At 42.5% G+C, this 23,241-nt stretch overlaps 1 protein-coding gene across 4 annotated transcripts in view; it reads right to left on the bottom strand.

Moving 5' to 3' along the window:
* camkva (CaM kinase-like vesicle-associated a) overlaps window positions 1-15,272 on the bottom strand; it is a 39,171-nt gene extending 23,899 nt beyond the window's left edge. The window contains exon 1 of one of the 4 annotated variants that reach the window (XM_021609295.3): window positions 14,764-15,272. The gene's annotated coding sequence lies outside the window, so the exon portion shown is untranslated. Of the gene's footprint in view, window positions 1-9,390; window positions 9,634-14,763 lie in introns of those variants that run through there. The other 3 variants (XM_021609292.3, XM_021609294.3, XM_090240840.1) reach the window with 3 other exon arrangements.
* Window positions 15,273-23,241: the final 7,969 nt, after the last annotated feature.

The following is a 23,241-nucleotide window of genomic DNA, read 5'->3' as shown; positions in this document are numbered from 1 at the left end:
CTAATCTCTTCAGTAGGTCCTATGATTGAGTGTAGTCTGGCCCAGGAGTGTGAAGTTGAACAGAAAGGCACTGGAGCAGCGACCCGCAGTGCGTGTCTGCCTGGCCGGTTCCCCTCTTTCCACTGGGATTCTCTGCCTCAAACCCTATAACAGGGGTTGAGTCACTGGCTTACTGGTGCTCTGGGTTTCTGTACAGCACTTTGTGACATCAGCTGATGTAAGAAGGGCTTTATGAATACATTGTATTGATTGATTGATTGATGGCTGCTTTTTCTTCACTCTGCGGTCCAACTCATCCCAAACCATCTCAATTGGGTTGAGGTTGGGTGATTGTAATGGCCAGGTCATCTGATGCAGCACTCCATCACTCTCCTTCTTGGCAAAATAGCCCTTACACATCCTGGAGGCGTGTTGGGTCATTGTCCTGTTGAAAAACAAATAATAGTCCCACTAAGTGGAAACCAGATGGTTTTTGCGACTGCACTTTATGGATTGACTGAACTTCATGTCTTTCTCTTTGCTTATTTGAGCTGTTCTTGCCATATGGACTTGGTCTTTTACCAAATAGGGCTAGCTTATGTATACCACCCCTACCTTGTCACAACACAACTGATTGGCTAAAACAAATTAAGAAGGAACGAAATTCCACAAATGAACTTTTAACAAGGCACACCTGTTAATTGAAATGCAGTCCATGAAGCTGGTTGAGAGAATGCTAAGAGTGTGCAAAGCTGTCATCAAGGCAAAGGCTGGCTACTTTGAAGAATATCTAATAGTATCAATATCAAAGTCAAGAAAGGTCATGCAAAAAGGGTCAAAGCAGATAGTCCGGGTAGGTTTTTGGTTAACTATTTAACGAACTATTTAGCAGTCTTATGGCTTGGGGGTAGAAGCTGTTCAGGGTTTTGTTGGTTCCAGACTTGATGCATCGTTACCGCTTGTCATACCGTAGCAGAAAAAACAGTCTATTAGACTTGGGTGGTTGGAGTCTTTGCCAATTTTCATGGCCTTCCTCTGACACAGCCTGGTATAGATGTCCTGGATGGCAGGGAGCTCAGCCCCAATGATGTACTGGGCCGTACTCATTGCACTCTGTAGCGCCTATTTTTTCTTGCTGACGTTGAAGAAGAGATTGTTGGCAGTGTGGTGCCAGATCTCTGACCTCCTCTCTATAGGCGGTCTCATCGTCGGCGGAGATCAAGGCTTGGAGGACTCACGCTGAGCTGTGGTCAATGAACAGCATTCTCAAACAGGTCTTCCTCTTGTCCAGTTCTGAGAGGACAATATGTAGTGCGATACAGATTACGTCACCTGTGGATCTGTTGGGGTGGTATGCGAATTGGTGTGGGTCCAGGGTGTCTGGGATGATGGTGTTGATGTGAACCCTAACCTGCATTTCAAAGCATTTTGTGCTACAGGGCAATAGTTATTTAGATAGGTTACCTGGCGTTCTTGTCATAGGGACTATGGTGGTCTGCTTGAAACATGAAGGTATTACAGACTGGATCAGGGAGAGGTTGAAAATTTCAGTCAAGACACTTGGCATCTGGTCAGCAAATGCTCCTAGTACGCGTCCTGGTAATCCTTCTGTGTCCTGGTAGTCCGGGTCTTACTCACATGGACTGTCCGGAACAGCTGGTGCTCTCATGCATGGTTCAGTGTTGCTTGCATAGTGTTGAGAGCATAGAAGGCATTTAGCTCGTCTGGTAGGCTCGCGTCATTGGGCATCTCGCGGCTGGGTTTCCCTTTTAAATCCAGGATAGTTTGTAAATCCTGCCAAATCTGATGAGAATCAGAGCCGGCGTAGTTGGATTCGATCTTAATCTTTAGTACATGGGCCATTTGTTCTGTGTTGTCATATGTTCTGCAACTTTACTAATATAATTCATATTTTGATATACTGTAACTATTTTCCATTCATAAGTATAGTGGTACTTGTCCATTGTGTATGCTAATCCAGACCCACTCCACAAGAGACACAAACCCATTCCACGACAGAAGAATAGACATGCTACATTGGCCTGTCCCTTCATTAAATTTTATCACGCTCCGTCAAGCTAATCAACCTTTAGGGGTTGGGAAGCCTCAGCTAGTCTATACATGAAATATAGGCTGTTGCATATTGCTGTGACATTTGACAGCTTTCCTTACAGTGAATACCGCCTGTTGTATTTTCTCCCCTCAAGATTAGCAGTTTCAATGATGTGTAGTAATATCCATACAGGCATTCGCCCTTACCTTACCCCTCCTTCCTGATAACCTCACACACATCAGTCTAAATGTACCTCACAGTTAGACTTCCGTCACAGTTGCCACAGACTTCTACATAACACTGCTTCTACAGTACCTGGAGTAAATGTATCTACTGTAAAATTTACAACAAGAGAGTTCAGAAGTCAAAAACAAAGGTACAATGACATACAAGGGTTGTCATATCTGTCTTGATTTTAGCTGTAAATTTGACAGCAAGTCAGTTCTGACATGGGGGACACTCTAGCTCTTTAAGGTAGTCAAGACCTTTCTCAGTTTGAGATTAGATCGACAACATCACTCCCCAAATGTTTGTTTTAGACATAATAGCTTTGCACTCTCTGGCAATCCCTTAGTAGCAACACATGCAGGGCTATGTTTGTGACTGTTAAATATCTTAGTCATTCAGCAGACACTCTTATGCAGAGCGACTTACAGTAGTGAGTGCATACTTTTCCCCCCATTGGAATCAAACATACAACCCTGGCATTGCAAGCACATTGCTTTACAAACTAAGCCACACGAGACCTGTAATCTGCTGTCACCTAGCAGCACATTGATCCCAGCATTCATATTCGATATTCTACGTGGCTGTAAGGAGATAATGAAAGAGTGGAGCCAGCACGTTTGCCAGCACATTTTCATAAGCTGCTTGCGTGTGAATACATTCATTTTTGTTTTGACCTTCCATACATGCCCTAAAATAAGCCTCTGCAAATGTGTTTCTGTTTGCTCCGTGGTATGAATGATGAGGGAAGGAGGCCAGTATTGTCAACTGTAGACTACATTGGATGTATTGGCACTGGCATATGGAGAATGCAAATGTAGCCTAGCCTTAAACAGTAGCCTATGTAGTGTGTACCAGTAGCTACGTTTACATCCAATAGGCAACAGATTTTCATATGAATATTCCAGTATTCGCATTTTCCCACCACAGATGTTTTCCCATTATTGCGGATAAAAGGCAGTGTGTGATGACATTGTGCACATAAAAAATAACTTTTGCGGTTAAATTCCCATATATCGAATAAAAAAGTGAAATGGGTTTTCATCGCATTTAACTCTACTGATGGTTTTGTCACTAAAAATGTTTGTGTTATATAGTGAATGTGCCCACTCTGATCTTGACATGTGCGTTCCAGCCTACAACTCGCAGATAGTGTGGGTCTAGTTTACATGATGAGATTATTATGAACAAAAAGAGCAAGATTATTTCGGTTTGTCAAACGGCAGCTAAACATGTCACCAGAATAAGACCCTCAATACTTATTGGAAAGGAGCATCAAGCTCATCACCCTGCACTTTTACCACCCTGTGATGTTCATCATAACTTATTTCATCTGTAGCCTAATAAACTGCGTGCTTTCCCGAGTCGTAGTGGGAGGACCACACAACATATAATCGTGTGACTCCAAGTTTACTTCGATATGAGGGTTATTGTATCAATATTTGCGCATAAAGATGTTTCCACTGTCATTGCACGCATAATTAATTTTTACAGACACAAAGATTCCACCTTTTGATTTGGAAAGTTTACCGACAAAATGAGCTGTATCCATCAGGCCTGTCATGACATTTTTCATCCGACATGTACTTTACTCGTGTAGAAAGGTTGGATTTCATCACCTTCCAGTGTAGGATTATCTATGATATGTGTAGTGTCTAACCGAATGAATATTTCATTAACTGCATTATTAACCCTTTATAGGACACTATACGGGGAACATAAGGGGGAAAGGAGAATGTTCATGTTCACAATCCACTATCTGAGGAGCCATTTTTGAAGACTTCTAGAAATCAAGGGAAGAGACAGTCAGGTGTAAGAGAATATAGCCAAAGACACATGCTCACATATGCACTCTGAACAATATGGAATAATGCAGATGTACATTTGAAACATATGTATTTCGTAGCTAAACATGTTCTGTGCATAAACAGCCAACAGTTTACAGCCTGTATACAGTATGCACACCTCCTTTCTCTTCTGTCGGAAAGCTGCAGAGCTCAGCATCACTCCCTGGTACTGTATGCTAAAACAGAGATGTGTTAGTAGTTTCAAGTCCAAAGTACAGCCTGCCACTCTTCACATGCTGAGACCCCTTCTCAAGCATGGATCCTAGGGAAACGACCACCACAAAGGCTGCCTGCCTGGCTGTCTCTAACCCAGTGGTTCCTAAACTGTGGGGAGCGCCTGCAGGGGGGACGCTGGGGGTGTAACACAATCATACTCTTATAAACACACACACACACACAAACACACACACACACACACACACACACGCCAAATTAGCTTATATAACGGCTTCATAATGACATTCCCCCTTGTTCTACAATCCCATTATCGTTTTGCTATGCAGCTCTTGTTCCAATAGTGAAGTGTTGGCTCAGGGGTCACTTTTAAAAATGGTTTCATGTCTGAATAAGAGGACAGAAACAATAACCCTTGTTCACTTTTTATTCTATTATTTTGTTTTCTAAGCAAAGCATTCATCCAATTCAGTTTCAGCAAACATAACAAGTGCGAGACACAGCATCAATCAGTGGTGATACTGATATAGCTAATAGAAATAGTGCTTAGCATAATGCATAAACATTCATCATTCTTCGCTGTATTGTCTGAGCCTCTGTGCTAATCATGAATATGCAAAAAGCCTCGTCACAACACTGTTACGCACTAACCAGGTTTCCATCCCACCTTTTTTTATGCGAGTAAAGTACATGTTGGATAAAAAATGTCACAGCACATTTTATCGGTAAACTTTCCAAATGAAGACAAAAGAAAATACGCTATACAAAGGTGGGATCTTTTTTTGTGTCTGTAAAATGTATTATGTGAAAAATGGCGGTGGAAACACCTTCATGGTCAAATAATAGAGAAAATAAGGAAGTAGGGTTTGTTGTGTGGTCCTCCCACTACGACATGGGAAAGCATGCAGTTTATTAAGGCTACACATGAATTGAGTTATGATGAACTTCACTGGGTGGCGAAAGTGCACTGTGATGAGTTTGATGCTCCTTTTCAAGAAATATCAAGGGTCTTATTCTGGTGACATGATGGTCGATGCTTGGCTGCCGTTTGACAAATACAGAAGCGACAGGCGCAACATTCTCTCGTCTCAAACCCAGTAGGTTTCTACTGAAGCTGACAGAGGCTGACGACATCGAGGCTTACCTACACGTCTTTGAGAGGACAACGGCTAGGGAGAAATAGCCCCATGAGCAATGGGCCAGCCTACTAACACCCTTCCTATCAGGCACGGCACAGAAGACCTATCAGGATATGATGGTTGACCAGGTGGCTCATTACGAGGTGCTGAAAAAGGAAATCTTGCGCCGTTTGGCCAAGCAGCAGGAGGACAACTACCTACAGAAGGGATTGCTGCAGAAGGTGCAAGCCACAGTCCTCCAGGAGAGGGAGGCCAAGGAGGCACTGAGAGGGGAGGTGTCCCTCCACCAGAGATCTGCAGAGCTCCAGCAGAGCCTAGGTTGCTATGAGGAAGGATTTAGCCAGGCAGTAGGAGGAGAAACAGGAGGGCCTTAGAGAGATGAAGGAGCAGCTTGCCAAGCAGCAGGAGGACAGCTCCCTACAGAAGGTCTTGCAGGAGGCCCAGGCTGCAGCCCTCCAGGAGGAGGCAGTAGACGCTCTGAGAGGGGAGGTGACCCTCAATCAGCAGAAAGCTGCAGAGCTACAGCAGAGCCTGGAGACTGCTCTGAGGGATCAGGAGGAGAAGAGCAGAGAGGAGGCCACTCTGAAAATGGAGACCCTCCAAGCAGCAAAAGACCTGCAGCTCAGCACTCGGACAGAGAAGGCCACCCCCTTACAGGAGCAGCTAGCTAAGAGGGAGCAGGAGATCTCCCTTCAGAAGGAGGCGCTGCAGGAGGCCCAATGGGAGAAAGAGTCAGTGGAGGCGATTCGGGACTGGCCCGCCCCCTCACCAAGAAGCAGATCAGGTGCAGCCCATGGAAATGCCGATGCCCTCTCCAGGAGAGGTGCTCTAGGGAGCTGGACCGCCCCTCCCTCCTGGACAGAGCTGGGTGTGTGTATGGCAGACAGTAGGGAGAGGTGAGGGGATTGGTAATTGAGGGGAAATATCTTGCAGGTCGCTGGCTCCACCCCTGAGCCTTACATGGATTTCCTTCCCCTGGCGAGGCTCAAATAATCAACATAACTTGCAATACACATGCTGTCCATCATTTTTTTTCATAAACTTGCAATACAATACATTTGTATTGTATTTGTACATTTTTTTTCATAAACTTGCAATACACTGTCCATCATTTTTTTTTAAGCATGGGTTTACATGCAATCTCCCTCATCCGTTTCAAATTCTTTTGAGTATACCTTTAAATGCCCTGATGTGTCACTAATTTCGGCTTTGACAACAGCTGATCAATTAGATATGGGGATGCGCAAGGAATAGCAGGATAGAAAGCAATTGCGGCATGACGCATGCGAAAATACAATGTTTTATAGTATTTACATTTTCAAAAAAATCAAGTATGGGTTAAATGTCAGGATGTTATGCTCATTTTGGCTCTTCCTCGAGTAGATTGGAAGGGGTGGGCTGTGAGTGATAGGACCTAGTTCTCTTCAGGTAGCCAAACAATAAAACGTGGCCACTGAATTAGGAAGATGCCTAAAAGCAGAGCTTCTGCGGTGGTATTCAAATGAAGGCTAAATAGTTTTTCTTCTACATCGCAGCAGAAGTCTTTAAAAAAATATGTTTATTTTTTTCTTCTCATTGACAAGTTTTTCTTGTTCTCTTGCCCTTTGTCAGAGCTTTTAAACTAAATACTACACCATCTTTTGATTTCTAATTGTGTCGGCGCCGGGGACTCGAAATGTGGCTGCTTTATTGATGTCATGCTAATCAGGCTATTTGATTTGAACACATGGATTGTTTTACTTTTGTAGGCTAGGATTCCAGGATACCAGGATTGCAGTGCTTTAGTGTATTATGTTGCTGTCCAGCGTTTCTGATTTGTAGCCTTTTGATTTGAACATTTGAACACTTCTGGCTATTTGACTTCATTTATACATGTTACAGAACTTTGGTTTCACTAAATATGTTGAAATGAAACTAAATAATCTGTTTCTTTCTTTAATACTTTTGTAATAGAATAGGTAGATTACACGGTCTACAGTACAGGTAGAATGTGGTAGTCTGGCTATAAACAGCCTATAACTCCATTCCTATTCAATTCAGAGTTTAGAGAAATACATCGAATTGGAAATTAGCTATTATCAGTCTGTTGAATTTGCACTCGGCCCCGCCCCACCTCCTCAGCCATTCAAGAGCTGAGCTGCTACTGCGTTGTGGCCGTCGCATACTGCATACTTTTTACTAAACGGTTTGTGCTAAATAATATGTGACGATGAGTACGCAGTTTAAGTTTGTATGGGTATTTGGACACGGCCAGTCTTTATCTGAGAGTAATGGCTTGGGAGCTATAGAGACTTAAAATCTTTTACTGCAGATATCGTTATATCTGCAATAAGGCATCGTGAACTGTACAATTGGGTGATCTGGCTGTTCATTTAATTATCTCTCGTAATACTGTAAGTACCATACAATAACCAGGTCAATTATTCTCCCCAGTCTCCCAGGTCTTTTTTTAAACCTTTATTTAACTAGGTAAGTCAGTTAACAAATGCTTAGTTTCAATGACAGCCTAGGAACAGCCAGTCAACTGCCTTGTTCAGATTCCCCCCCCTAACATTCAGGGGTGAAAGTAGATTTAATTTCTTACCGGTATGGGACTCCCTATGTGTCACATAGATAAAAACAAGTATAGAGTGTAGATGTAATCATCGCTCGGGGATTCGATCTTGCAACCTTTCGGTTACTGAGCCAACGCTCTAACCACTAGGCTACCTGCAGTCTGACGCAGGCATGGCCTTGATGCCTGATCCCTGGCACGAGTCTGGAGCCCACGAAGGTTAAGGCTAATGAAGCACTAGTGATGGGGAAGATGGTCAGGCTAGGAAACAGATGTTGCCTTTTTCAAACGTAAGACCATCTTCTGTGTATTATCCCCGCCTAGAGGAATTTGATTAATTCAACCTCAATACAGACTAGATATTGTATAAAACACAAACATATATCGTTGCCAGGGGAGAAAGTAAGCTAACTTTACTGCATGTCAGCCGCATCAAAAAAAAAAATGCGAATTGACTTGAAACTGGATGGTATACGTGAGAACAATTACATTTTGCAAAGGTGGAGATTAGTGGCCGATACCGAGATGCGTGCGGACAGCAGTGGACTCATCAATTCATGCTACAAGTATCATTACAATACACTTTTAGGTTTTTTGTAACAGACGTCTCTTTCCGTTCATCAAATTGTGGGTGCACAGTACACTGTTTGGATGCTGGAATTATTTGATGAGCGGACGAACGTGCGCAGGTAGCCTACAGGAGCGCTTTTTTTTTTTAAATGATTGACAATCAGATGAAAACATCACGACTGGTTGTGTTTATGCCACATTAAAAGATAACACGTGTCAGAAGTCATATGACAAATCTTTACTAGGTCTACTAGGCACACAGATTCTATATGTAATTCGATGATTACATCTACACTCTATACTTGTTTTTATCTATGTGACACATAGGGAGTCCCATACCGGTAAGAAATTAAATCTACTTTCACCCCTGAATGTTAGTGATATCGGGATATTCTTTTTGATGATATATATTGCGATCTTATTTTCCCTGTAGTTGGCTGTACCCGCAACAAAACTCCAGTATTTTTCCTTTACATATTTTTCTCCATCTTCTTTTTAAATAAGGAGCAAATTTGTTTCCAGATCTTTTATTTCCATGACTGATCCAAACTCATTTTCTCAAGGCTCTCTCTTGTCCCTCTGCAGCAGACACATGGTGAGTAATATGTTTGGAACATCAAATTGCAATAAAATCTCAGTATTGAATCGCAATACATATAGAATCGTGGGAATCGCAATAAATATCTGAAGTATTGTGATAATATCATATCGTGAGGTCCAGTTCCCAGCCAATACTGATCGTTACCATCAGCACCTAGGACAACAGATTCCACAACAGAACTGCAAGGGAATGGGAAAACTACATGAAATCACTGGTGAGAACAGCTGAGATAGCTGGGCTCTCCTTACCTGTTTGATCTGGCTGTTGACTGAAGAGGAAGGACGTAGGTCCCTTGTGTTCCAGCTTCTGACTTTATTGGTTATGAGTCGGACACATTTGTTCCTATTCTTCTTCTTCACGCTTCACTGCCTAATCTGACCATTCTGTTCTGTTGTTTGTTGCCTTGGATACCAAGTCCTACATAAGCGTCATTGGTACAGTGCTGCGCATTCCCCATCCACACGGTGTTGTACAGGAACAGAGCTAAATTTAGTGGCTGGCTAGGGTCATGCTCACCTCACTGGGTTTTTTTGACGCAAAACAAACGGAAGCTTCGTCTTGCATCAAAAGATCAACATAGAAGATGCTTCATGGAATGATCTTAGTACCTTCAAATAGACTGTGTTTGTAATAAGAACAGTACCCGTTGGCCTACAACCCAGTATACAACCCATTATTTTCATCTGCATGCACATGAAGCATGATGTGACCACTTTCTTCACTCACTTCACACTTTTCTTGTTGACTGTTTTTTTCACATTACTGTAAACACGCCACAACCGCACAATATATACAACAAGGACAACAATTCGTTAGTGTGGTTTAACCTTATCAGACCAGGTTCTATGGAAGGCAAACTGATAGGTTTCTGTAATAATCTGTCACATCTCTCTGTAGTCATTCAATCAATGACTAGTTGAAGATTGACATACAGCATCTAGCAAAATTACATCATGGATCAAGCGGGGGTGAAATATTAATTAATGCTATAATTTAAAGATCTCCTTCAATTTTAGCTTTTTGTAGATGCAGTCATGTACTCGGATCTCTGCCACACTTTCAGTAGGATGTGAGGATTTTCTTTGACAGCGGTGCTCACTCACATTTTCTTCCTTGTAAAAATGGGCTTTACACTTGTGTTCTTTGATTGGCGAATGACCTATTTTCTCAAAATGGTATTTGAGTGCTCTCCGGCCTCTTCACTGTGTGAATGGGACTTCTATAAACTAATCCAATTGCCTTATGCGGATCTCTTGTTTCTCCGAATTGTCCCTCAGGTAAAGCAATGTATTGACATTTGAATGTACTGACATCTCCTCTAAGCAAATATTATTTTCACACACACACACACACACACACACACACAACCCAAAAGATGCTTCCCAGAAGAAGTTGTTATTACAAGCGTTTGGCTACATTACTTAAATAATACATTATGATTTCCATGGCTTTAGTAATTGTCACCCATGGGAATATGGTTCTTACTGACCTTTGCAGTGGTTTCATTATACTCAGTGGGGAGATGTGAATTTCCCTCACAGCCATTCAGCAAATGGATTGCTTCATTTTCTCTGCTTGAGTCTATGCAGCGACATGCTGTATGTAGATGCTGCATTAGTAGACTGACTAAACCATACTTTCCCTCCCTCTCTTGGTTTTCCTCAGAGGACTGTCTATTTGTTAATTAAGCCATATTCCCACGGTGAAAGATGGAAAGTGAGGAGTGGAGGGGCGAAAGAGATTTCTACTTCGTAATTCACATTAGGCTACATCCTTGCTTTTCCCTTCGTTGTGGCTGGCAATGCTACATTCCTGGTCCGCAGCTCAAATTGACCGTAAATATCACAGTGGCCATTAGCCAGTAATCACAAACTATTTACATTGAACAAAAATATAAATACAACATGTAAAGTGTTGGTCCCATGTTTCATAAGCTGAAATAAAAGATCCCAGAAATTTTCCATACGCACAGAAAGCTTATTCTCTCAAATGTTTTAACCAATTTGTTTACATCCCTGTTAGTGAGCATTTCTCCTTAGCCAGGATAATCCATCAACCTGACAGGTGTGGCATATCAAGAAGCTGATTAAACAGCATGATCATTACACAGGTACACCTTGTGCTGGGGACAATACAAAAGGTAACTTTAAAATGTGCAGTCTTGTCACACAACACAATGCCACAGATGTCTCAAGTTTTGAGGGAGCGTATAATTGGAATGCTGACTGCAGGAATGTCCACCAGAGTTGTTGTCAGATAAATGTGTGTTAATTTCTCTACCATAAGCCGCCTCCAATGTTGTTATAGAGAATTCCTTTCAACCAGCCTCACAACCGCAGACCACGTGTAACCATGCCAGCCCAGGACGTCCATATCTGGGTTCTTCACCTGCAGTATCATCTGAGACCAGCCACTCGGACAGTTGATGAAACTGTGGTCTTGTACAGCCAAAGAATTTCTGCACAAACTGTCAGAAACCGTCTCAGGGAAGCTCATCAGCGTGCATGTCGTCCTCACCAGGGTCTTTACCTGACTGCAGTTTGGAGTCGTAACCAACTTCAATGGGCAAATTCTCACCTCACTGGCACACTGGAGAAGTGTGCTCTTCATGGATGAATCCCAGGTTTCAACTCCTGTACCGGGCTGATGGGCGATCGGTTTGCTGATGTCGACGCTGTGTCAACAGAGTGTCCCATGGTGGCGGTGGGGTTATGGTATGGGCAGGCATAAGCTTTGGACAACAAACAGTGCAATCACTGGGGGGGAGGTGACATCAATATGGCCAGCAGTTGTTATCGACACAAGACATTTTGGTAAAAGCGGACCATAGCAGGCAATTGGCACATCCATTTTCAATGTGAACTTTCTACATGTCGACAACAACAAAAAAATCACTGGACAAGTTAAAGGAGACATAGTTAGTATGGTCTGATTTGCTGGGCTATTTCCTTCACCTTTGACCCCATCAAGAGCAGCTTTTCTGCTGAAGTAATTATTCATTTAATCATCTCATGGGAGATGCAACAGAAAAAATACGTAGAAGGAGGCCAGATCTTAACGGGGATATACAAATCAGTTTATTTCTGGTAATACTTTCATAAATAAAAGCAATGGCTTATATGACTGTAAAGACATGTCTGTACATGTTTACCAATTCTTCTGTATTTTGTGATTTCTGTCCCTCTTGAAAATATCTGCATCCCCATGAGGGCTTAACCTGAGGTAACGCATTCCTTAACTCTACCTGATAAGACAGACCTATGTGGCTCCACCTCTCTCAGAACAAAGACTGTTGCCCCTCGTATGTCACAAAGAAAGACGTGCCAACCCACATCCAGTCATTCTATACGGTCAATTTGAATGGGAGCCAACACGAAGGCCGTTTGTCCGGTCGGTGTCCTCTGTTTCAGACAATATTTACACCCTTTGACAGCCATCAATTCAAGTATAGCCAAGTAGAGAGGCAGGTGTCCTTGCAGGACCACCAACAGCATCCTAAATTACTTCTCTCCTTAATCCTAATTTAGGACATTGTGTTATCCCAAGATGATTTACAAACACAGGGCTCCACTCATTTGAGCAGAGAGAGAATGTGTAATGTAAAATGTAGATGTTTTGAGGTTGAAAATATAACTGACATATGTAAAGAGAGTGAACAGCTGATGCGAGAGTCCATCCTTGGAACTTGCGAATCAAAGGCATACACACAACGCATACACTGCTTTCAACTGGGTAATTGCGGAGGTGGGGTTTCGACATCATTAAATAGAGCAGTGGTAATTCACACCTATGTCCTCCATAGGCTGCTACTGGAGATTTTGGTGGTTCGTTAACATTCCGAGATATAGCTTTTACATTGGATTTTTATTAGGAAAAAACAACAGCCTCTCTCCTCTCCTCTCGTGTCTGATACGTGACGCTTTCCAGACTTCAGTTAAAAAAGTAATGTTTCATAATGTCGGTTGGATGCAAAATAAAAACACACCACGACCCCGACACAGGTGTCATGGAAACCAACGCAAAACATGCCACATAAACATGAAACATGAAACGCAATCTGACTGACAGACCAGAGAAAACAGTGTTATGAAGTCTGTAAACCTGGATTTAAAAAAAAGACCATTCCCCTACATGCCAGGTGTTTCTGCACATCGGTCTTTGCATACAGCCGCAGCAATATTAGAAAATCTTTTTTTTTTTTTTTTACCTTTATTTAACTAGGCAAGTCAGTTAAGAACAAATTCTTATTTTCAATGATGGCCTAGGAACAGCCTGTTCAGGGGCAGAACAACAGATTGCAACCTTCCGGTTACTAGTCCAACACTCTAACCACTAGGCTACCCTGCCGCCCCAGGGTAGCCTAAACAGGGTTAGTGATAAGCAATGGTCCAATCCACGCCACAGTCAGCAAACAATCAGCAAACTCAGTGCTAGTTAGAAAGTGTGAGTGTTACTTCAAGAGAGGCTCTGCCAAGGCCATGAGCTGTCACAGCCTGTCAGGTATATCAGGGCCCATTATCAGCCCTAAAGAATGCAGGCCGTGCCCAACTTCACAGAGGGAGCAGGGCATGATCGCTGGGCTAAGACCCAGGCTAACATACATATTTTACTCGTGTAAATCTACCCTGAGACCCATATCACTTACCAGAATAATCATTATTCCTCCTGGGTCTGTGGGTGCTGCCTGATACCCAAAAGTGAGGTATCACTATAACAAACGCAATCTGACTCCTTTTAGACAGTAAAATCACTTGAGAGTGGAACAATGTAATGAGCTGCACCATAAGTTAAGGTGAGAGGGTTGTAGTAGCTGCCATCCTACTCTGACTCGGGGAAGGAAAGCGTGCACAATGGAAATAACATGGTAACATGATAAACAATGTAATTTCCAATTGTCATACATTGTTAAGGGATCATCATATGTATTTTTCAATTGTAAATCTGCAATCAAATCTTACGATATTTTAATGAAATTAAGTACATTTCCCACCAAATCCTGACTAATTTTAAAATTCTATTTTATTATATTGTACAATGATTGGAAACATCTCAGACAATTTTGGACAAAGCCATATGAAAAAAAGTTTGCCATCAGGTGTTTACAGTAAATGGAATTGTTACAATACTTTCTGAAATTCACAATTTTTGTAATGTAAAGACAGTTAACCTTCGAGGGGGGTACAACAGGCACACAGTTTCCGAAACCTGCAACGTGAAGATTGTCCATTAAGAAAGGTATTCACATATAGTCAGTGCTGTAAAGTACTGAAGTAAAAATACTTTCAAGTACTACTTAAGTTGTTTTGGGGGGAAACTGTACTTTACTTTACTATTTATATTTTTGACAACTTTTACTTTTACTTCACTACATTCCTAAAGAAAATAATGTACTTTTTACTGGCTGACTTACATTTTTACTTGAGTCATTTTGTATTAATGTATCTTTACTTTTACTCAAGTATAACAATATGTTACAGTACATTTGCAACCATTGCATTTAGTGATACCCTGTCTTATATATTTTCCAAAACAGAAGGCCCCCAGAAATTGTGTGGGATATCTTAGGTTTACATCTGACGTTTTAATAAGTCCAATTTGCAAATTGCATGCTGCTCACTCACCTGAAATTAGCTCTGTAAAAATTGAGTCCGTTCTTTTTCCAGGTCTTTCTTTCTTTAGCCTATGAGTGCTTTGTCATCGAAAGAACGTGATAAGAGCTTGGTTTTCCTGGGTTGGTTAGCAGTGGAGATGTATTCCCTGTGAGATAAAAGAGATAGATCCTCGCTCATCTGCTCTGTCAAAGCTTCTTAAGGAGAGCAACACAGAGGAGGAAGGATGCGCATCGATAGTAGGCTGCTCTAAATACCATCAACAACATCCAGGCAAGGGAGGTGTGGAGTGTGCGCATATGAGTGTGCAAATATATGGAGCGCATTTGAGTGGGTACGGCTAAAGTGTTTATCATAGTCCAAAATGTGTACCTGTATGCACAGCAGCGTGGTAGAAAATTGGACTGCTGGCTTTCAGACTTTTCACATTTTCTGTCAACACATTCAAATGAATCCAGGACGGGTAGCAGAGCCGCGTTGGTTGGGCATTGTGGGGAGATGTGCGTTTGGGCTGTATGTCTGATGGTGGTCTCAGAGCCGTATAGCTATGTCACAATGGGACCCCTGACGATCACAACTGACTAGATGAAAGTCAAGGAGTGAAGTCGGGGGAGGTGGATCTGCAACAGCCAAAAGTTGGATACTAATGTGGTTTTCCAACAGCAAGGATCAGATCAACTTGGAGGTGTTGCAATTGTTTGTCAACGTTTTTCTTTATAATGTCGAAATATACATGTCCCCAACCCCAATATCGCACACTCGCAAACTGAAATCATATTTGTGCACATTGTATAATCAATTAGTGAGAGAGAGCCTTATTAAATATCACATTTGATTGTATCCACGGTAAGAATCGTGGCAAAGTTGGTTCCTGTTTCAAGTCAAGTCTTTGGTCACGTTCGTTTGGGTCAAACAAAAACACCCAAATGATTGGTTAACAATAGAGCCACCAACAATGCAGGCCATGGCTGCAGGATGAAGTTGGTGAAGAGCACCTGCAGAAACTTGTAGTTGATTGAAGTCAAAACTTCATGACATTTGATCACATGATTTTTGCAAAGTTAACGCAGTCTACATGTTGGCACAAGTCTGACTATTTGTATCCCTATAATGCCACACACCTTGAAAAGCGGTGACACTTGACAAAAGTCATCTGCTCGAAAGCATTCATTTATCAAGGCTAATGGTAGCCTGTGTCATGGAACCCCTGAAGGGACACATAGAAAAGGAAAAAAGCGAATTATTTTGCGTTCCCTCGCAAAAAGTTAGCTAGCTGGTAACCTCGTCCCCAGGCTATTGCACACAGCGCATTTTGATGGAAGTCTCTGGGAACGAGATTAGCTAGCTACCTTACCTTCACAACCAAGAGGTCATTGAAGAACAGCCTTAGGTAAGTGTCCTTTAGTCTTGTAATTTCACATCTGGAAGGTGAATTGAAACAATTAGCTAGCATGATTATATAATTTGTAGCACTGCCAACTACAGTAGCTAGCTTGCTAGCTAGCAAGCTATATGAATGATGTACTGAATTTACTGTCGAGGGGATCACAATAGTTGTTAGCTATGGCTATACTCATATCAAGAACAAGCAAGACCCTATCTGAGAAGCATGACTGATCGAGCATTCTACTCAGTGCATTGTCAATGAGCGGTGAATTCATCAAAAGTTCATCAAATGATAATGATGGCAAAGTTGTTTCCTTCTAAACAACTGCCTACTTTATCAATGCCATAGTATTTAGATTAAGCAGTCTTTAGCCTCCATCTATCACGATTTTTTGGGGCCACTATGGCAAAGTTGGTTCCTGTTCCGACAGAGGAGGGAGGTTTGAGAACCTTCCGTTCATAGCAATGGTATGGCGCGGCGAAGTGATGGAGGTGCAAACTATGAATGGCAACATTTGCTTTGCAGTTGTCTAATTTGCCCAAATCTCTGACTGTGTATTTCTGCCAGTAGAGGTGCGTGGGTAAAATCACTGGATAAGCCCCCCCCCCCCCCCAGCCACACACACACACACACTAGAAAAGCCATATTACCACCGATGTGTTGTGATAATTGCGTTGTTTGCTCCTTAACCTGTTAACTCATATGTCTTGCGACCGTGATATATAGGACTAAAGGCCGAGACAATAAGAAGACACAGAATAAATGCAACCACCCCTTTGTTTTATCACTAAACCAGATAACATGTACAGCATATTGCATGTACAGCAACAGACAATTACATGACCTACAGCATTGTCAAGCAAGTTAACATTTTCGGACCACTTAACAACTATTGATTTAGAACCACAGAGTTCCCGCAAGTCGTAAAGAAAACGGGAGCTGACTCCACTATTCCAGCACCATTTCAACTTCAACATTTCATCATCATCAAATCACCTCTGCTTAGTCTATTACAGTGACAACTAAATGATCCCAAAAACAATTTAGTCCATTCAACATGAGATAAATATAATGTGGCTGTCCATGGTTCTGATTTATGTGTGTGTGTGCGTAAGTGTAGAAAAAAGTAGAAAAACATGTCGACTCACCCTATAAGTAGAGAAATGCAAATGCCATCCTGCTCTTTTTCATGTTGACGAAACAGTCATACAGTACACCCTTTTATTTTTTGTTGTCATAGGCTACCTGGCTAAAATGCTTGCTCGCCAATCTAACTTCCATTCATGGGCAACATTAGCTAGTTAACATTAGTCTTCTACAACTAGCTACATATTGAACTGCCATGCTCTCAAGCCAGGGGCACAACAATGTATGAATTAATGGTTGGATCAAAATCGCCATTATAATCATTGGCCAGTACGGAGAATTAGGTAAAACCCCAAGTCCAAATCCCTATCTCCATCCATGTCTAATTTAGGAAAGGGACAATTTTAGCTAGCTGGTTAGCCAGCCACCGGAGGACAATACCACATCGAGATGCAACAATTCAAGTTTATCTGTCAATGATGTATGCTCTCAATGGGATTTGATAGGAGAGACACCAAATCCAAGCTGGCTTCCGTTGAGTTTTTTTTGGTCCGCCAAGACCATTCACAGTTTAGCTCAATGCTGACTGGCAGATTTTGTATACTTTTTTGTCAAGGGAGGCCAGATGCTCGCTGACTTCTCTTGCCTTCAATGCTATGGGCGGAAAGAATGTCATACTTGTTTGGATCAGAGAGAGAGAGAGATGCTGTTTCACTCGCTCGAATGCTTCCTCCTGTGAGATACATTCAGCCTCTTGCGAATTGAAGGAAAACTATGAAAAACCTAGAGACGAAAGACACATTATTAATTTATTTTTTTTATTCATTTTTGTACATTTTCAGGGGGAAGCCTGGCTTCCCTTGCCATCCAGGAATACACGCCACTGGTGTCTGCCAGCCTGTCTGCCAGCCTGTCTGCCTACCTGTCTGCCAGCCTGTCTGCCAGCCTGTCTGCCAGCCTGTCTGCCAGCCTGTCTGCCAACCTGTCTGCCAGCCTGTCTGTCTAGGAGTTCCAGATGTGGCTGGAGGAGTGGTGGTGGCCACTGCAGGGCAACTTTACTGGAGCACATACATTTTTTTTATTATTAGTTATTTATTTAACCTTTATTTAACCAGGGGAAACCCATTGAGACCAGGGTGTCATTTACAAGGGTGCCCTGGGAACAAGAAATCAACATGAAAAGCCGCAATACAACACTATACGTTTAGCCAACAGAAAAACACATATTCTTGCAGTTAACACAGAATCTTCTCATGTTTCTGTGCAAAACAGTTTTGTCACCTTTTTGGGCCCTCACCAGTTTTTAATCCCTGGATTAACTCCACGGTCTATGATTAGTAGATGTGGGTGATTGGACATACAAATTGGGGACTAGCCTAGCATCAGCAGCTCTTCTCAACTATTGACAAGGATTTATTTGACATCCAAGCATCATGAGAGACGCTTTAGTCTGCATGCAACACTTCTACTGCTGAAGAGTTGAGCACCAATCAGATCCTCCTGCTGTTCTTCACCCCTTGGTGCAGTCTGCTGACCATCCCTGAGGCCAGGAAGAAGGCTGCCAGCTGAAGTAGGAGCCAAGTTCATCGCCATGCAACATTCTACTGACCGAGGTAGACGTTGCTTTGAGTAGCAACTGACTGACATGCAGTCAGGCAGGCAGAGAAACACACAATCACACTTGACTTGTCCTTACAGTGCATTCGTAAAGCATTTAGACCCCTTCCCCTTTCTACATTGTTACGTTACAGCCTTATTCTAAAATGAATAAAAGTACTTTTTTTTCCTTTATCAATCTACACACAAGACCCTTAATGACAAAGCGAAAACAGTTTTTTTGAAATGTTGCAAAAAAACAACAACCTGAAATACCTTATTTACATAAGTATTCAGACCATTTGCTATGAGACTCGAAATAGAGCTTGGGTGCATCCTGTTTCCATTGATCATCCATGAGATATTTCTACAACTTGGAGTCCACTTGTGGTAAATTCAATTGATTGAACATGATTTGGAAAGGCGCACACACTTGTCTAAATAAGGTCCCACAGTTGACAGTGTATGTCAGGGAAAAAAACAAGCCCTGAGTTCGAAGGAATTGTCCGTAGAGCTCCGAGACAGGACTGTGTCGAGGCACAGATCTTGGGAAGGGCACCAAGAACACAGTGGCCTCCATCTTTCTTAAATAGAAGAAGTTTGGAACCATCAAGATTCTTCCTAGAGCTGGCCACCCCGCCAAACTGAAACATTTGGGGAGAAGGGCATTGGTCAGGGAGGTGACCAAGAACACAGTGGTCACTCTGACAGTGCTTCAGAGTTCCTCTTTGGAGATGGGATAACCTTCCAGAAGGAAAACCATCTCTTCAGCACTCCACCAATCAGGCCTTTATGGTAGAGTAGCCAGGCGGAAGCCACTCCACAGTAAAAGGCACATGACAGCCCCACTTTGAGTTTGCCAAAAGCCACCTAAACAAGATTCTCTGGTCTGATGAAACCAAGATTGAACTCTGTGGCCTGAATGCCAAGCATCACGTCTGGAGGAAACCTGGCACCATCCCTACGGTGAAACATGATGGTGGCAGCATCATGCTGTGGGGATGTTTTTCAGCGGCAGGGACTGGGAGGCTAGTCAGGATTGAAGAAAGATGAACGGAGAAAAGTACAGAAAGATCCTTGATGAAAACCTGCTCCAGAGCACTCAGGACCTCAGACAGGGGTGAAGGTTCACCTTCCAACAGAACAACGATCCTAAGCACACAGCCAAGACAACGCAGGAGTGGCTTTGTGACAGGTCTCTGAATGTCTTTGAGTGGCCAAGCCAGAACCCTGACATGAACCCAATCGAACATCTCTGGAGAGACCTGAAAATAGCTGTGCAGCGACGCTCCCCATCAAACCTGACGGAACTTGAGAGGATCTGCAGAGAAAAATGGGAGAAACTCCCCAAATACAGGTATGCTAAGCTTGTAGCATCGTACCCAAGATGAATCGAGGCTGTAAAGGGTCTGAATACTTATGTAAATGTGATATTTCAGGTGTATTAAAAAGGTTTCTCTGCAAAAATGTCTAAAAACCTGTTTTTGCTTTGTCATTATGTGTGTAAATGGATGAGAAAACCCCCCCATTTGAATCAATTTTTAAAAAAAGGCTGTAACGTAACAATTTGTGGAAAAAGTCAAGGGGGCTGAATACTTTCCGAATGCACTGTATATTGACAGGACCTTACTCACAGGTACTCCCCTCAGGGCTGTAGCCAGGGTCTGAGTTTTAGTGAGGTCCGAAGACATTTTAAGAAAGTTAAAGCAAATTTACTGCATTTCTATAGGATTAAAAAACTCTAAAATACTATTTGGAGAACAGCATAAATGACCCCATCCATTATCACATTTGAAAGAGAGCAACCCTGCTCTACTTATTTGCTGACCTGTGACCCACTGACACCGCCCCACTTTAGAGGGGAGTAAGGCAGCTCAAGAGTTAATACACACAGGGAACTTCATTCACACACAGGAGAAGATGAACATGGATATGTACTTAGGGACGGTTCTGTAATGGACAGAAACGGAGATAATGAATATGCTATATATGAGATAAATAAAATGGCCTGAGTAGAAATATTCAGAGTAGGCGTGGTGGTGGTTCCCCCACAGAGGCGGGCTGTGCCCCAGCAGAGGTGAGAAGGCCTGGCAGCATAAGCTCTCCAACTGTGGTGGCGATTCACCAACTGAGGCATTCAAGTCCCCCAGTGCAGGAACCAGAAGAGGGCCCAGGGCAGGACCCGGAGCAGGCCCCAACGGTAGACCCAAGATCAGGCCCAGATCAGGAGGTAATAATGGTCCAAGGCAGATGGTAGATCAGCTCGAACCCTAGGAGCAGGAATAGAGAGTGTCCCTGGGTGGTGAGGTCTGGTGTCCCCCCCACCATCACGGCGGTGGGTTGATTCCAGCAGCAGCAGATCCAGGACTAGTGCTGGATCAGGTAGTGCACCACGGGCAGGGGAATCCTGGACAGCCCACACGGAACCCAGGGCTATGTCTGGGTCAGGTGAAGCTGTATTTACTGACTTGTCACCCACTGACACCACCCCCGTTTAGAGGAGAGTAAGGCAGCTGAAGAGTTAACACACACACACACACACACACAGAGGAAACGTTGTTCACCCACAGGAGAAGATGAAGATGTACATGGGGATAGTTCTGTAATGGACAGAAACAGAGATAATGAATATGCTGTACAAGAGATAAATACACTGGCCTAAATAGATATACGCGGAGTATGATAGAATGGAATATGGGATAGAACCACAAGGACTGTCTAATAATGACCTAATAACCATGTAGTAACAAGAGATTAATGACCAGCATGGCATAGTACAGTAAGAATAATGTCAGTAGAATATTATAGAAATAATCGGCTATTGCACAGCAACACACGAGCAAAAACTGTATTTAAATAATATATATTATACACTGAGTGTACAAAAACACCTTCCTAATATCAGTGGTGGAAACAGTATTCAATTGTCATACTTGAGTAAAAGTAAAGATACCTGAATAGAAAATGACTTAGGTAAACGTGAAAGTCACCCAGTAAAGTACTACTTGACTAAAAGTCTGGAAGTATTTGGTTTAAAAAAATACTAACGTATCAAAAGTAAATGGAATTGCTAAAATATAATTCAAATTCCTTATATTAAGAAAACTGCACAATTTTCTTGTTTTTATTTCATTGACGGATAGCCAGGGGCACACTCCAACACTCAGACATCATTTACAAACGAAGAATTTGTGTTTAGTGAGTCCTTCAGATCAGAGGCAGTAGGGGTGTATAGGGATGTTCTCTTGATATATCAGGGATCAAGGTTAGACCCAGATGCAGACTGTTGAAGTAACAAAGTGTATTGTAGCAACAGGGGCAGGCAAAGACAGGTCAAGGCCGGCAAGGGTCGAACATCCAGGGTAAGGCAAAGGTACAGGACGGCAGGCAACTCAGGGTCAGGGACAGGCAGAGGTCAAAAACCAGGAGGACGAGGAAAGAGAGGCTGGGAAACGATTGGAGCTGACAGGAAAAACGCTGGTTAGCTTGAACGAACAAGACGAACTGGCAAGAAACAGACAGAGAACACAGGTATAAATACACAGGGGATATTAGGGAAGATGAGCGACACCTGGAGAGTGGGGTGGTAAGTGTGTGAATTAGACCATTTCCCAGTTTAAATGTAACATGTACTTTTGGGTGTCAGGAAAAAGGTATGGAGTAAAAAGTATTTTCTTTTCTTTAGGAATGTAGTGAAGTAAAAGTAAAAGTTGGCAAAAAATATAAATAGTAAAGCAAAGTACAGATACCCCCAAAAACTACTTAAATAGTACTTTAAAGCATTTTTACTTAAGAACCTTACACCACTGCCTAATATTGAGTTGCACCTCCTTTTGCCCTCAGAACAGCTTCAATTCGTCGGGGCATGCTCTACAAGGTGTCAAAAGCGTTCGACAAGGATGCTGGCTTTGTTGACTCCAATGCTTCCCACAGTTGTAACAAGTTGGCTGGATGTCCTTTGGGTGGTTGACCATTGTTGATACGGGAAACTGTTGAGCTTGAAAAACCCAGTAGTGTTGCTGTTCTTGGCACACTGAAACCGGTGCGCCTGGCACCTACTACCAGACCCCGTTCAAAGGCACTTAAATATTTTGTCTTGCGTATTCACCCTCTGAATGGCACACATACACAATCCATGTCTCAATTGTCTCAAGGCTTAAAAATCCTCCTTTAACCTGTCTCCTCCCCTTCATCTACACTGATTGACGTGGATTTAACAATTGTCGTCGACAAGGGATCATAGATTTCATCTGGATCCGGCTGGTCAGTCTCTGTCATGTTTTGTACACTCAGTGTATATATAGGAGATAGGAAGAAGTAAACGGTGAATAATCATTGCAGACAACAGAATAAACATAATAATAACAGGAATAAGAACTACATAAAATACTGCTAATCTAGCATATACTGCAATGACAACA

This window comes from Oncorhynchus mykiss, chromosome 7 (genome assembly GCF_057628025.1).
Source record: "Oncorhynchus mykiss isolate SJ-2025 chromosome 7, ASM5762802v1, whole genome shotgun sequence".
In the NCBI taxonomy this organism is placed as follows: Eukaryota; Metazoa; Chordata; class Actinopteri; order Salmoniformes; family Salmonidae; genus Oncorhynchus; species Oncorhynchus mykiss.
Note: the sequence above shows the minus strand (reverse complement) of the source record. Positions and strands in the feature narration are given on the sequence as shown.